The 15,507-nt window shown below is 42.1% G+C and overlaps 1 pseudogene; it reads right to left on the bottom strand.

The window, feature by feature from the left end:
- Positions 1-512: 512 nt before the first annotated feature.
- On the bottom strand, positions 513-2,285 carry LOC122489158 (annotated as a pseudogene).
- Positions 2,286-15,507: the final 13,222 nt, after the last annotated feature.

Below are 15,507 nucleotides of genomic sequence, written 5' to 3'. Positions count from 1 at the left end.
CTGACATGGGCTCAGGTGATTATCTCCCGGTTTGTGGGTTCAAGCCCTGCGTCGGGCTCCCCACTAACAGTACGGAGCCTGCTTGGAATTCTCTCTCTGCCCCTCCCCTGCCCACTTTCTCTTTCTCTCTTTCTCAAAAATAAATAAACTTTGTAAAAATAATAAAAAACAAAACAAAATAACGACATTAGAATTTCACCCCAGGTTGAAACCCAGGACAACACTGCTCTTTCTTTTCTTTACAACCAGCACCTAGTGACTGTATTTGTCACTCGCATGTGTTGCTGCAATGTGCTACTTACCACAAATGATACCAAATAAGCCAGAGATCTCATCTGCGACTCCCAACATTCCCTCTCCCCACTTTGACAGGCATCACTGATAAATCAATCAGATGTACAGCTTCTTACAGGTAACCCTTTTACCTTTGGCAAGATCACTTACATTCATACAACTTTTTAATATTGACAACTATTTAAAATATGTAAATGCATGAAAATAAGGATTTTGGCTTTTTTGATACAGATTTATGTTTATTCTTACTCAAAGTGGAAGCTCAACTTTACACCTACAATATACCTAAAGATACACCTAAAATCTGCTGGACAACTGCTGATGTGACCTCCTGGGAATCCTGGCAGCATAGCCCGCCTATCTCTTGTCCCCAGCCCAAGCGCAGGCCACCAGGGTTTTGGGCTCTAAGACAGGCCAGCACTGAGGGGCGGCAGGCAAATGGCATGAAAAACAAAGGGAGATGGTTTTGCTTCCCCTACTGTTTTATACTCCAGTAAATGTGCTTTGAATACAGACTCCTGTCCGTATACTTCTGCCTCTCTGCTGTCCGAGATCTGTGAGGGACTGCAGGAGTAGGAGGTGGACAGAGGGCAACATTTCCTTGACTTCTTTAGCCTAACTGCAAGACAACTTTTCTCTAGAAATGTTCCTGCCCCTTTCTTTTCAAAAGCACCTTTCATAGAACCCTGTGCCTGGACAAGCTCCTTGGGACCCTTGGGATTAGTGGAAAGTAAACTGACAGGGAAGACAAAGTTCCCTTTGCTCCTTTGACCTCTGCCCCTGCCCTTGTCTAGGTACACACAACATACATAAGCCATACAGACTGCTTAAAGTTCAATTTCAAACATCTTCTGTAAGTCACTGGAAGAAGGGTTGGTGGGTGAGGGGTTAGTACGCTGCCCAGACTTGCTTCCTAATGCAGCCCACCGGGTTTCGGAAGGATGCACTGGACAGGTGCCTGCAGGAACCTCTGTGTGCTCATCTCCTGAGGCCAACCCACCATTGTCTACACCGCTGAAAGCTACAGAACCGTTGGGGTGCTGAGCAGGAGGCTTAATGAAAGACTGGCAGTCTTGTAGGAAAGTAGGCTTGTCCCCTACTAAGGGAATGTCTGGGGCTTGACCGGGCTGGGAGGCTGATGGGGGTGGGCAGCCTGAGGGTGGCCCACAGTGTCATACACATTGGCTGCCATCGGGAGGGAGTGATGCCCATCACAGACACATGAGGTGCCAGATAGGGCATCCCATTGGCCACAGGATAGGACTGGGCAGGGACAAAGGCTGGCTGCAGGGGTGGGACCAGACCACTGGCACAGGCTGGGAGGTGAGGAATGAGTTCCCTTGGAAAGGCGGTGCTGGCTGGGTGATGGCAGTGGGTGTGGGAGGCTGGAGAACTGACCGCGGAAGGGCAGCTGAACCCGGACACTCTTGAACCCCTCTTCTAACCAGCAGTCCGCCACAGCGGGAGTGTGTCTGTGAGCAGCCTGGACGAGACCTGGAGGGGCAGCACCTGAAGACTGACCGCCTCCGGCCCCGAGTGCGTGGCTGCAATTCCCCCGTGAACAGCATCAGGGCCCAGGGCTCCAGGGCTGGCTTCATTGCTGTGGCCACGAGGGCGGTGCGGGCTGGCTGAGCCGCAAGCCCACGGGAGGCTGAGTCAGGGCCACTCACTTGAAAGGCAGGAGATGGTGATGCTACCGCTGTCACCGGCGTGGTCACTGGGGCAGATGAGAAGGGACCCTCGCAGGGCATGCTCCATGAGCACAGGGAGCTGATGCTGTCTGCTTCCCACCACTCCGGCCCTTTCTGGACACCTTGGGTCTGTTTCATGATTGCTCTCATTCTGCGTGCTCGGTGGCTGTTGTGACACGGAATGACCCTTCTGTTGTACAAGTGGTTCGACTAGCATCAAAAGTAGCAGTCACCCCACATTCCTTCTCCAGCTTCTGCTTCCTCTCCTTCATGCTCAATCTTGCAGCCAGTCTTTCATTAAGCCTACTTTCCTACAAGACTGCCAGTCTTTCATTAAGCCTCCTGCTCAGCACCCCAACGGTTCTGTAGCTTTCAGCGGTGTAGACAATGGTGGGTTGGCCTCAGGAGATGAGCACACAGAGGTTCCTGCAGGCACCTGTCCAGTGCATCCTTCCGAAACCCGGTGGGCTGCACATGACCTTGACAGCCATGGAGCAATGACAGATCAGCGCCAAGCAGTGCCATCACGACATATGTCAGAGAAGCCTCTATCAAGTTCCTACCTGGGACACAGGAAGTAACTTTTTCTATTGTCTGGTCAACTATGAGGTCCTTAGTATTTTCTTTTCTTTTTTTTTAATTTTTAAAGTTTATTTATTTTGAGAGAGACAGAGACAGTGTGTCGGGGGGGGGGCGAGAGAGAGAGAGAGAGAGAGAGAGAGAATCTCAAGCAGACTCTGCAGTGTCAGCACAGAGCCTGATGCGAGGCTCGATCTCACAAACCATGAGATCATGACTGGAGTCGAAATCAAGAGTGGATCGCTTAACCGACTGAGCCACCCAGGCACTCCTTAGTATTTTCATCCACAACTGGCGGTCCACCTGCTGAAACCCACAGGACCGCCTTCCAAAGAAGCCTTTGAAGAACGTCCTTTCAGCTTTCAATCTTTTAACAGCATCTTCCCAGCTGTGCCTTCCTCTGGTCTCCTTAACTTCTATATGGCCAAGGTCATCAACCGGGAAGCTGCATTTTCCAGTACAAACCCCTTCTTCATCCGCCTGCCCCTGATGTGGACGACTGGCTTGTGGATCACAAACATCTTTCTTTCCCCTAAAACTTTGCTGTAGACTGTTTGTTTTAATTTTGACAACCCACTCTAGTCTTGGCTGTGTCCTTTACAAACTGTGTGACTTTGAACAAGTTTTGTAACTTCCCCAGGCCTCAGTTTCCTCATCTGTCTTCCAGAGGCGTCTGAAGATGGCCGGTACACCAATACTCCAATCGAGGGACGAGAAGGAAGATCTTGGGTCTCAACAGCAGCTGTGCTGGACGTCCGCCCTGGAAGAAGCTGCGGAAGCCCCAAATCTGCCGCTGCCCCCAACCAAGTCCAGTGTCACTGCCTCTTCCTTGGCCACCGGTAGCCACCAAGTGCCACCACCTCCCCCATGACAACAGGCCCCTGTCTTCTTGATCTGCCCCTGATTTGTGCCCTTGATCACTTCCATAGATGAGTTTTTTAAATAACAGCTACAAGTATGATTGACGTAGCATAAATTCACCTATTTACAGTGTGCAATTCGATGGTTTTTAGTATTTTCACCGAGTTGTCTAATCACAATTTTAGGACGTTTTCGTCACCCAAATAAGAAACCCTGTGCCCATTAGCAGGTACTCCCCCTTATCATCTTCCTCAGTCTCAGGCAACCACTAATCTGTCTTCTGTCTCTCCAGAGTTGCCTTCTCTTATGGTTCATATCAATGGAATCACACAATATGTGTCCTTTTGTGACTGGCTTCTAAGTGTAATGGTTCATTCATGTTCTGTTGTATTATATCTCAGTACTTAGTTCCTTTTTAGTGCTGAATAATAGTTCACTGCGTATTTCATATTTTTTATTGATGTAAAATTGGTATATGGCATTATGTAAGGTTCAGGTGTACAACATTATAACTCGATGTTTGTATACACTACAAAGAGTCTAGTTACTGCCCTTCACCATACAGCTGAGCTCTTTACCCATTTCGTCCAACCCCCAACCCCATTCCCTTCTGGCAACCACCACTCCATCCTCTATATCTGTGAATTTGTTTTCGTTTTGTTGGTTCGTTCGTTTGGTTTTTTAGATTCCACCTATAAGTGAAACCACACAGAATTTGTCCTCTTCCATCTGACTTACTTCACTTACCATAATACCCCCAAGGTCCATTCATGTCGTTGCCAATGGCTAGATTTCATCCTTTCTTATGGCTGAGTAATATTCCATCGTATGTATCTCCACATCTTCTGTATCCACTCGTCTACGGACGGACACTTGGGCTACTTCCATATCTTGGCTCCTGTAAACAATGCTGCAGTGAACAGAGGAGTACAGAGATCTTTTCAAATTAGTGTTTCATATTCTTCAGATAAATCATCTTTTGTTTATCCACTCACTAGTTGATGGATATTTAAGGTTTTTTCCTGCTCTTTGGCTATGAATACTATTGCTATGAATATGAATATTTTGGCTATGAATAATATTGCTATGAGCATTTGTATACAAGCTTTTGTGCAGACATGTGTTTCCAATTCTCTTTGTTGAGAAATGAATCCACCTGGCAGTGACATTACTGGGGGGCAGATGTTAACTCTATCGTTAACCATCTGAGAAACTGCCAGACTATTTTCCAAAGTGATGGCACCGCTTGACGTTCCCACCAGCAGTGTCTGGGGGCTCCTTCTCCACATCCTTGTTGTTATCTCTCTTTCTGATTATAGTTACCCTGGTGCATGTGAAGGGGTATTTCACGGGGGTTTTGATTTACCATTCCCTGATGATTAAGGGTGCTAAGCGTCCTTTCATGTGCTTTTGGTCATCTTTCTATTTTCTTTGTTGAAATTTCTACTCAGAGATTTTGCCCATTTTTTAGTTGGGTTGCATTTTTATTACTGAGGTGTATTAGATACATGATTTGCAAATATTTTCTCCCATCCTGTGAGCTGTCTTTTCTCTTTCTTGGGTGCTGTTCCTTGAAACACAAACGTTTTAAAGTTTGATGCAGTTCACTTTATGTATTTTTTCTTTTGTTGTTGCTTGTGCTTTTGGTATCTTATCTAAGAAACCACTGAAAAGTTTTTACGCTTGCCCCAATCATCAATCCTGAAAAACTAGGATGGAGGAGATGTCAAGGTAAAAAATGCAGTTTTCCATTTCAGCTACTATGCCATAGAACTGGAGATTCTTGGTCACAGCTGAACAAATCCTATGACCCTGTGTGCAGGGGGTCCATGTCTGGTCTCAGTGAGATGAGCCAAGAAATATCAGCAGTGTGCTCTGGGGGAAGAAAACACTTCTAGCTCAATCTTCTCTGCAATTTGGAAGGGCTGTAAAATGGGAAGGATAATCAAAGGAAAGAAATCTTTAAAATGCCATGACCATAATGTTCTGATGAAATTCAGATAAAAGTCAGATAGGACTCAGTTAAAATTTAGCTTTAACTATGGGAAAACCACTCAATCACGTTAGAATTGGCTTCTTTGAGTTAGGCTGCTTCAAACAGTGGGATTTGTGGAATGATGATGGTGGGCACCTTGATTAAAAATATCTGCTTCAGTGGGGCGCCTGGGTGGCTCAATGGGTTGAGGGTCCGACTCTTGGCATCAGTTCAGGTCGTGATCTCAGCAGGGTCGTGAGATAGAGCCCTGCGCTGGTCTCTGCACTAAGCCTGAGATTCTCTCTCTCTCCTCTGCCCCTCTCTCCTGCTCACTCTCTAAAAATAAATGTAAGAAGAAATTTTTTAATCTGCCTAATTTCCCCTTGGAGGGTTTAAATTGCATTAGAGGGTTAAACTTACATTAGATACATTGTATAACATTTTCTTAGTTGAAAAGCAGGTGCCAGGGGCGCCTGGGTGGCGCAGTCGGTTAAGCGTCCGATTTCAGCCAGGTCACGATCTCGCGGTCCGTGAGTTCGAGCCCCGCGTCGGGCTCCGAGCTGATGGCTCAGAGCCTGGAGCCTGTTTCCGATTCTGTGTCTCCCTCTCTCTCTGCCCCTCCCCCGTTCATGCTCTGTCTCTCTCTGTCCCAAAAATAAATAAACGTTGAAAAAAAAAATTAAAAAAAAAAAAAAGAAAAGCAGGTGCCATCCCAGTTTACATTTTTAATAAAATGACACTTTTTGAAGATTCTGTGCCAGCCTCCTCCCCGAAGAAACAGAATCCAGGGGGCTCCAAGGCTAACCTCCTCCAAGCCAACTCCTGCACGTTCAGTCCAAGTTAGGAAATGATTACTCAAGTGAATGCTTACATTGCCTAAATATATGACAACAAGAAAGCCAATAAAGTATTTAACAATTGTTTACTATTCTAAAAAGAACCAAAGAATTTCCCTTTAAGATATACATTGTCTACACACACATTCTTTTCTCTTTGAAAAATCTGGTTTTCTCAACAGCTCTCCTCATATTTATGGTCAGCAAGCATGCTAGATTTTTCAGGAATTCTCAAATATTTTATTCCTTCATAGTGCTATTTAGTTTATCAGATATGGTCTTGACTGTTGGTCATACTTATTATATAAAAATTAATCAGCACAATAAACATCTACACAGGACAAGTTTATGCTTAGACAATCCAGGCCTGGAGAATTAGCTCTATAGTTTGATCGTATAGGCAACAGCACCGGGAACCTGGTCTCCCAAATTCAACCATACAGGCTTATCTTTTAAGGTATGTATGATAACATGGGATTTAATAATAAAATCTCACAGTCCAACAGGGATTATTCAAGGCACATACAGCCCTTCCGTCCACAATAGAGTCATACGGTCACTAAACAAATGTGATATAAATTTTTTTTTTAACTTTTTAATTTATTTTTGCGACACAGAGAGAGACAGAGCATGAATGGGGTAAGAGCAGAGAGTGAGGGAGACACAGAATCGGAAGGAGGCTCCAGGCTCTGACCTGTCAGCACAGAGCCTGACGTGGGGCTTGAACCCACAAACTGTGAGGTCATGACCTGAGCCGAAGTCAGATGCTTAACCGACTGAGCCACCCAGGCGCCCCTAAACAAACATGATGTAAAAAGGAGAAAGAAACTATGTTTTGAGGTCTTCGCTGGGGTAGCAGTAAGTTGATGAATTTCTCCTCTAGTCCTGGCCTCATTTCATGGGGGCCCAAGCTGTGGAAGCCAGTACTCATTTGCTGACTGATAGTGGACTATTTATTCCCTGAAGGCCCAAGGGAAGCCATAGGCTTAGAAAATGAGATTTGGCCAGATAACCTGCATTGTCCCCAAGTTTGGAACATGGTTAAGAATCCAAGGAATATGCATGTGAATACTCACATGGCTCCATGGATTTTCTTCATTTTTTAGCCTTTTTTCATTCCCCACTCTCTTTCTTTCTAACTTTCCTTTTTTATTTTCTATTTCTCAGGCTTTATGCCTACCAGTACTATCCAAAAATCGTTTGTTTATATTTTGGGTTAATTTATTTGTTTATATTCTGGGTTAAATACATACAAACTGCTATGCAAACTAATCTGCTGATACCATTTGAGAAGGAATTTTTTACCCATTTTCTTTGCCTATTGGTCTCAATATGCAAAAGAAAAAGCAAATGCCATCAGGAACACTTTTCTTCAGTTTTCCTTGAAGCCTGCTTCCTATGGACTTTTGCCTCTTGACTATTCCTTAATTTCATTTCAAAGGTCTTTCTTGATTCCATATGTCACTCTTACAATTCCAAATGTTATTACTAACTGTTCCATTTAATGTATATATAAAGGTTAGAGTAGTTAATTGGAAAAACCTGGCTTCTGACACTTTTGCATCATCACTTAGAAATAAAATAATCAAGTACTATGAGGAGTTTGCTCCATTCATTCTACCCTAATCCTGCATACAAAGAACTTAGGGTAAACATGAGCAGTTACCCTATCAAGAAATACTGAAATATTAGGAGTTTCTTTTCCTTCCTTCGCAGAACACATTTCACCTCTATTCCACAAAGATTCAGTGTTAAAAAGGAAATGGGAGCGATCTATACATGTACAATAATTTCTTCCACAGGTAAGATAACCTTATCTATATTCGCACAAGTATACTATAATTATGGAAGTCCACAAATTCTTTGTCCAGTAATAAAATAGTAAAATAATGTGCATGTGTCTGTAAAATCGCACAAGCAAATACATAGATGTGTAAGTGTACAGAGTACGAGGATATTTTTTCATTTGAATATTGCATTAATTATCTACTTCTGAATAGCAAATTACTCCCAAATTTATTGTTAAGACAACAAATGTGGGGCGACTGGTGACTCAGTCAGTTAAGCATCAGACTCTTTGATCTCGGCTCAGGTCACGATCTCATGGTTCGAGTTGGAGCCCCACATTGGGCTCTGAGCTGACAGCGTGGAGCCTGCTTGGGACTCTCTCTCTCTCTCTCTCTCTCTCTCTCTCTCTCTCTGCCCCTCCCTCTCTCTCTCAAAATAAATAAACATTTAAAAAACTAAAATAAAAAAACAAATGTTTATTATCTTATAATTTCTTCTAAGTCAGGTCTCCAGGAGTAGCTTACCTGGGTGATTTGGGCTCAGAGCACTCATGTAGTCAACACCTTGGCTGAGGCTGCAATCATCTGAGGGCTTGACCCACATAACTGTTGTCAGGAGGCCTCGTTTTCTCACCATGTGGCTTCTCCAAGGCTTCAAGTGCCCTTGGAACATGGTAGTGGCTTCTCCCAGAGTGAGTGGTCTCAGAGAGAGGCAGATGGGAGTCACACGATCTTTAATGACCCAAACGTGGAAGTCACACTCCATTACTTCCACATTGGTTACACAAGTCAGCCCTGCTCAGTGTGGGAAGGAAGTGCACAGAGATGTGAATAGCCTTGTGTTCAGGGTTGGGGATCACCGCTGCCATCTTGGAAGCTAGCTAGCTAGCTACTATATCTTTTGTGTTGTGTACAAAACAGGAAGTAGCCATAAAAGGACACTTATCAAAGACTTTCAGCTCTATCACAGTTAGGATAGCCTAGGTCAGAGGTCAACAAGCTTTTTCTTGAAGAGTGATAGTAAATATTTTCAGCTGGCAGGCCATATGGTCTCTGTTGTCATTAGTCAATTCAGTTGTAGCATGAACGCAGACACAGACAACACAGAAACAAGTGTCTTCCCTATGTTCCAGTAAAATTTTATCAAAACAGGCAACTGGCCCACAGGTGGTGGTTTGATGAGCCTGAACAGCAATCATTTATACTCAGTGGCTTAAACAACAAAGGTCTGTCTCTCACTCACACTCTTTCCATCACAGATCTGCACACAGACTGTTCACTACGTACTTTCTGGAATTCAGAATTACGGAGTATCACATGCTTCCATGATCACTCAGGCAGAAATCAGGAATATGGGAAATCCCTCACTGGCTTTTAAAGTTTCCACCTGAAAGTGACACCACATTCACTCTCATTTCTTTGGCCAAAGCAAGTCACATGGCTACCCCTAACTTCACTGGATCAAGGCAGGACAAAACTACCATGTGCCCAGAAGGGTAGGGAAGCAGATATACTTAGTGAACAGTGGTAATTACTACCAGAAGCACATTATTTCTTATTATTTGTTCTTTTTCTACCACTAGACAACTTTCCTTTTTAATTGAAGATGACATTGTTAGCAGTGTTACAGAAATTTAAATCTATAAATAATCTATTTTAATTTATTTTTAACTTGTTTATTATTTTTATTTTAGACAGAGCAAGCAGGGGAAAGAGGCAAAGGGAGGAGGGGGAGAGAGAGAGAGAGAGAGAGCGAGAATCCCAAACAGCCTTCACGCTCAGCATGGAGCCTAATGAAGGGTTTGATCCCACAAGGCTGGGACCATGACCTGAGCTAAAATCAAGTCAGATGCTTAGCCCACTAAGCCACCCAGGTGCCCCTGAAGTCTATTTTTAAATCACCTTTTGCTATTTTGCTTTTCCCAAACCCCTCTGACCTCAATTGCTTCAATTTTGGTGGATCTGTCTATTGCCATGGCTTTGAGCAGACATTTATGCTATGTAACTTAATATAGTTATATATTAACTTAGTGCAGAAAAATCAGCATTTCTTTTGCCTGAAACAGAACATCCCCAATTCAGCTTTCAATTAAAAGACTCATGTCTTACTGTTTCCAGAAGAAAGAAATATAAGCTATTATCTATCTTCTTTCTTGCAAATAGTAGGGAAGCTGATCAATTACAAATACTTATTGAATACCTATTAAAATGCATACTGTGCTGTGTGTTTTGAAGGACAGAGAAAACTAAATGCTTGTCCCGAAGACTTTTTAATAGTTACCAACATAATAATAAACATTTGAAATGAGAGTGACCAATACTACACTGTGTAATTAAGAGCTGAATTGTGAACAAGAGGCATTGAGTTGAGTAACAGATAAAAGGAAGGCCAATCAAAGGTACTTTAAATAGATGGGATTCATGGAGGAAGGACGTTCAAATTAGCTTCAGGAGTTGGGAAGAATTTCACTAGGTTAAGGTGGGAGAAAAGAGGGATAAGAAGAAGAAAGTTTCTGGAAAAAGGAACACAATAACTGAGGGCATGAAAGTGGATGCTAGTCTGGCATAGCCATGAGAAAGTAAAGATATGGACCCAAATCCAATGAAAGATGCCATTCAGAAAGAGCAGCAGGGGCACCTGGGTGGCTCAGTCGGTTAAGCGTCTGACTTCGGCTCAGGTCATGATCTTGCGGTTTGTGAGTTCAAGACCCGCGTCAGGCTCTGTGCCTGGAGCCTGCTTCAGATTCTGTGTCTGCCCTTCCCCTGCTCATGTTCTGTCTCTCTCTGTCTCTCAATAATAAATAAACATTAAAAAAATAATAAAAAAAAAGAGCAGGAAATAAATAATTTGAAAGATAGAATGAAGCTTTAGTTTTATTTTTTTATTTTTATTTTTTTTAATGTTTATTTATTTTAAGGAAAGAGAGACAGAGCGTGAATAGGGGAGGGGCAGTGAGAGAGGGAGACACAGAATCCAACAGGCCCCAGGTTTCAAGCTGTCAGCGCAGATCCCAACATGGGGCTCAAACTCAGAAACCATGAGATCATGACCTGAGTTGTAGTCAGTCGCTTAACTGATTGAGCCACCTAGGCGCCCCGAAGCTTTAGTTTTAAATGGCAGCCTGAGCACATCCATTTGTCTCCCCTCCCTTACAACACACAATTAAAAATAACTACATATGTATGTATGTATATATATATATATATATATATATATATATATATATTTTTTTTTTTTTTTTAAATGAAGAAATCCAGGGGCACCTGGGTGGCTCAGTTGGTTAAGGTTATGGCCCTTGGTTTCAGCTCAGGCCATTATTTCAGGGTTTGTGAGGCAGAGCCCACATCAGGCTCTACACTGACAGTGCAGAGCCTGCTTGGGATTCTCTCTCTCTCTCTCTCTCTCTTTCTCTGCCCCTCCCTCCTTGCCTCTTTCTCTCTCTCTCTCTCTCAAAATAAGTAAATAAACTTTAAAAAACATAAATAAATAGATAGATAAATTTCTCATCTCGTGAGAAATGAGAAAAGGACAATCAGCAGACAATAGCTTTTATACAATACTGATGAACCAATACTAGGGGGGTGAGTGGTAGCAGCCCAGCAAAGCCCTCCTCTCTCTGGCTCTCCATTTTTTCATTGTAACAGGAAGTCTTCCTGTGTAGCAAGCTCTGCTCATGAACACAGAACTTCCTGTCAGCCTCTTCTGGTTTCTGAGTAATTAGCTAGCAGGAAAACCACCCTATATGCAATAGTAGAGGAAACACATCTAGAAAAAAATCAGCTTATTTTGTTTTTTTTAAAACTATAAAAAGCATCCCCCACATCACTGGGCACAGGAGGGAAATCAGCTACATAAGAAAGAAAGAAAAAAAAAACCAGAAGAAGCAAAAATAAATCTGACCTCACAAGAACCAATTTAAGTAACAGAAAAATAAATTTTCAAGCCTCTAATTAATATTTTTGGAGATATTCTAGATATAATAAATACCTAAAGTAAAAACAAGATGTTATAAAGAAGGAACAGTTAGAGAACAAGAAAAAGTACTTGGAAATTAAAAATGTGCTTGCCACACTTTAATTGTTTCTAGAAAGGTAGAAATATAACATGAGAAAAATGAGAAAGACAAAAAATAAAAGAAAATATAAAAGACCTGGAGGTCTAATCCAGGTCCACAATACAACCAAAATGTGTTCTAGAAAGAGAGCCCAGAGAAAATGCAAGGGTAGAAGTTATGATAGAAATCACTGAAGAAAATCTACCAAAGCTAAGATCGCTATGAATCTTCAGATCGAAAGAAGATACTGAGAGGTTGGCAGGATAATATTAGATGTACTAAGGAAAAAATAAGATCCAAAAAGCACTTAGAGAGGGAAGAAATCAGTCACCTTCAAGGGAATAAAAATCAGACTTGCAGCAGGCAATCTGCAATTATTAGATATCAGAAAACATTAGAATTTTTGTTAATGTCTTAAAACAACTGGATATCCATAGGGGGAAAAAGAAGAATCCTGATCCCTACCTCAAACCATACACATAAACCGAGATGAATTCTTGACTAAACATAATAACTAAAACAAAAAGATGGAAGAGGGGTGCCTGGGTGGCTCAGTTGGTTGAGCATTTGACTTTGGCTCAGGTCATGATCTCATGGTTCATGACTTTGAGCCCCACATCAGGCTCTGTTCTGACAGCTCAGAGCCTGGAGCCTGCTTTGGATTCTGTGTCTACCCCTCTCTCTGTCTCTCCCCTGCGCATACCCTCTCTGTCTTTCAAAAATAAATAAAAAACATTTAAAAAAATATGGAAGAAAACACAGAAGAATATCTTCATGACTTGGGGTAGGAAGGACGCTGAAAGCAAAAAACATAAAAAGAAGAAATGATAAATTCATCAAGTTTTAAATAGTTCTGTTTCTTATAAATACATTTATAAGACAATGTATTGTTTGGAAAAAATACTTAAAAAACATACTCGAGAAAGCTCAAAATCCAGAATATATAAAGAACCCTGCCAACAACAAAAAAAGAGCTGTACAGTTCAAAAAAGATAATCTGATGCAGCTCTCTCTCGAGCTCAGCCGGTCTCCTATTTTGAGAGTGCACTTTTTACTTTAATAAACTTTCCCACTTGTGTTTAAAAAAAAAAGATAATTCATGTTTTTAAGTGACTGAAAGATTTAATCAAATACTACCTAAAGGAAAATACACAAATTGCACATGAAAAACTGCTCAAAATCATTAGAAATTAGGAATTAAAAACTAAAATCAAAATGAAGTACTACTATATGACCAATATGACTGAAATTGGGAAGACTGACAACAAATGTTGGCAAGGGCTGTGGAGCAACCAGAACTCTCATGCTTTATTGGAAGGCTGTAAAATAAGATGATCGTTCTGGCAGAAGATCTGGCAAGGTCCTCAAAAAATGAAACCTACAGCTACTCTATGACTTCACATCTCCACTCCTAGCACTTTGTCCAAGAAAAATGGAAACTGTGCCTACAAAAAGATGTGTGCAGGGGCGTCTGGGTGGCTCAGTCGGTTGAGTATCTGACTCTTGGTTTCAGCTCAGGTCAAGATCTCAGGGTCACAGGACTGAGCCCTGCGGTGGGCTCTGTGCCAAGCATGGAGCCTGCTTGAGATTCTCTCTCTTCCTCTGCCCCTCTCTCCTCCACTTGCACGTGCTCTCTCTCTCTCTCTCTCTCTAAAACAAAAAACCAAAACAAACAAAACAAAACACAAAAGATGTGTGCAAGAATGTGTGTAGCAGCTGTATTCACAATAGCTGAAAACTAGAAACAGTCCCCATGTATTTATCAGTAGAAAAATGGATAAATAAACGGTGGTATAGCTATACAATGAAAGGGATGCAGACAACAACATGGGTAAGCGTAAAAACATTATGCTGAGTGAAAGAATCCTTACACAAAAGTGCGACTGCTGTATGCGTCCATCTACAGGAAGTCCTAAACAGGCACGAGAAAAACAAAATTCAGAACAGCGGTTACCTCTGCAAGGGGGCAGGTGCAGGGATTTCCTGGGAAGGGACACGAGGGAAGACGCAATGTTCTATGTCTTGATATGGGTTTGGGTTTCAGTGTCAAAACTCACTGAATGGTACACTTCAAATTTCCGCATTTTGTTGTATAAAAATTTTAGCTCAAATGAAAAAAAATTGTAAGCAAATATCAAACCAAATTGAGTATCGGTAATGATCTGCACGCTGAAGTGTCTGAGAGTAAAGGGCAGCGAGGTCTGTGACTTACTTTGAAATGCCTAGAAAATAAGATGGATGGATGGATGAGCAGAGGGATGGATACGTGGAAGGTATTTAATAAAGGAAATCTAATGTTGATTGTAGAATCTAAGTGACAGATCTATGGGCGTTCAGTATAAAACTCTTCCAATTTTTCTGTACTTCCAATTTCTTTTCATAATGTTGGGATAAAAGAAAATAATGAGATATTACTGTCAATATTTTGGAAGAAAATTATAAACCTAGAATTTTATGTACAGCTGTCAATCAAGCTATTGATAAAGCTAGTTTCAGCTTTGCAAGGGATAATGTGATTTTTTGGTCTATTTAGAATCTCTTAGGACACCATCCCTTCCTCATCCCTGGGGTAGGGTCATCCGACCTCCCAACATTCAGGGCGGGCATGCGACTCAAATTTGGCCAAATGAGCGTACTTCATGCCCTGGGCCACAGTGATTGTTCAGAGATGAGCCAAGCAAAGTCCTTCAGAGGTATTTTACTGGAACCATCAGTAAAGTAGTTTTCATTTTTGCTAGGATCACAATCTGTGAAGAAGACTTGAGCCTGGAGAGATGTCGGAAACTACTTTGTCAGCACATGAGGTAAGCTTGCAGGAGAATGAAGCTGACACAGAAGGAAACAAAGGCAGAGCACGGAGAGAAAGAAACAAGGCAGTGATGACAATGTTTGAGTTCCTGGATTCATTTTGGACCATAACTTCCTCTCACCGTAGACTGTGGTGGAGGAAAAAAAAAAAAAAAAAAAAAAAAAAAAAATATATATATATATATATATATATTGGTAGGCTCCATGCCCAGCATGGAGCCCAACATGGAGCTTGAACTCATGACCCCTGAGATCAAGATCTGACCTGAGATCAAGAGTCCAACATTTAACTGACTGAGTCACCAGGTGCCCCACAGTAGAGAAAATATTAATAATATAGTGAGAAAATCATGTTTTCCCCTTGTAGTGTGTTGAATAGTAGCCCCCTAAAATTCATGCCCACATGGAATCTCAAAATGTAACATTATTTGGGCATGGGGTCTTTGCAGACATAATTAGTGAAGGTTCTGGAGATGAAAGCAGCCTGCATTTAGCGGGGCCCTTATAGGAAGAGGAGAGGACACACACAGAGTCACAGGGAAGGAGAGAGAGGCAGCGATTGGAGTATTGAGGCTGCAAGGCAAGAAATGCCAGGATTACTGGAGCCACCAGAAGCTAGAA

This window comes from Prionailurus bengalensis, chromosome B2 (genome assembly GCF_016509475.1).
Source record: "Prionailurus bengalensis isolate Pbe53 chromosome B2, Fcat_Pben_1.1_paternal_pri, whole genome shotgun sequence".
NCBI classification, from domain to species: Eukaryota; Metazoa; Chordata; class Mammalia; order Carnivora; family Felidae; genus Prionailurus; species Prionailurus bengalensis.
Note: the sequence above shows the minus strand (reverse complement) of the source record. Positions and strands in the feature narration are given on the sequence as shown.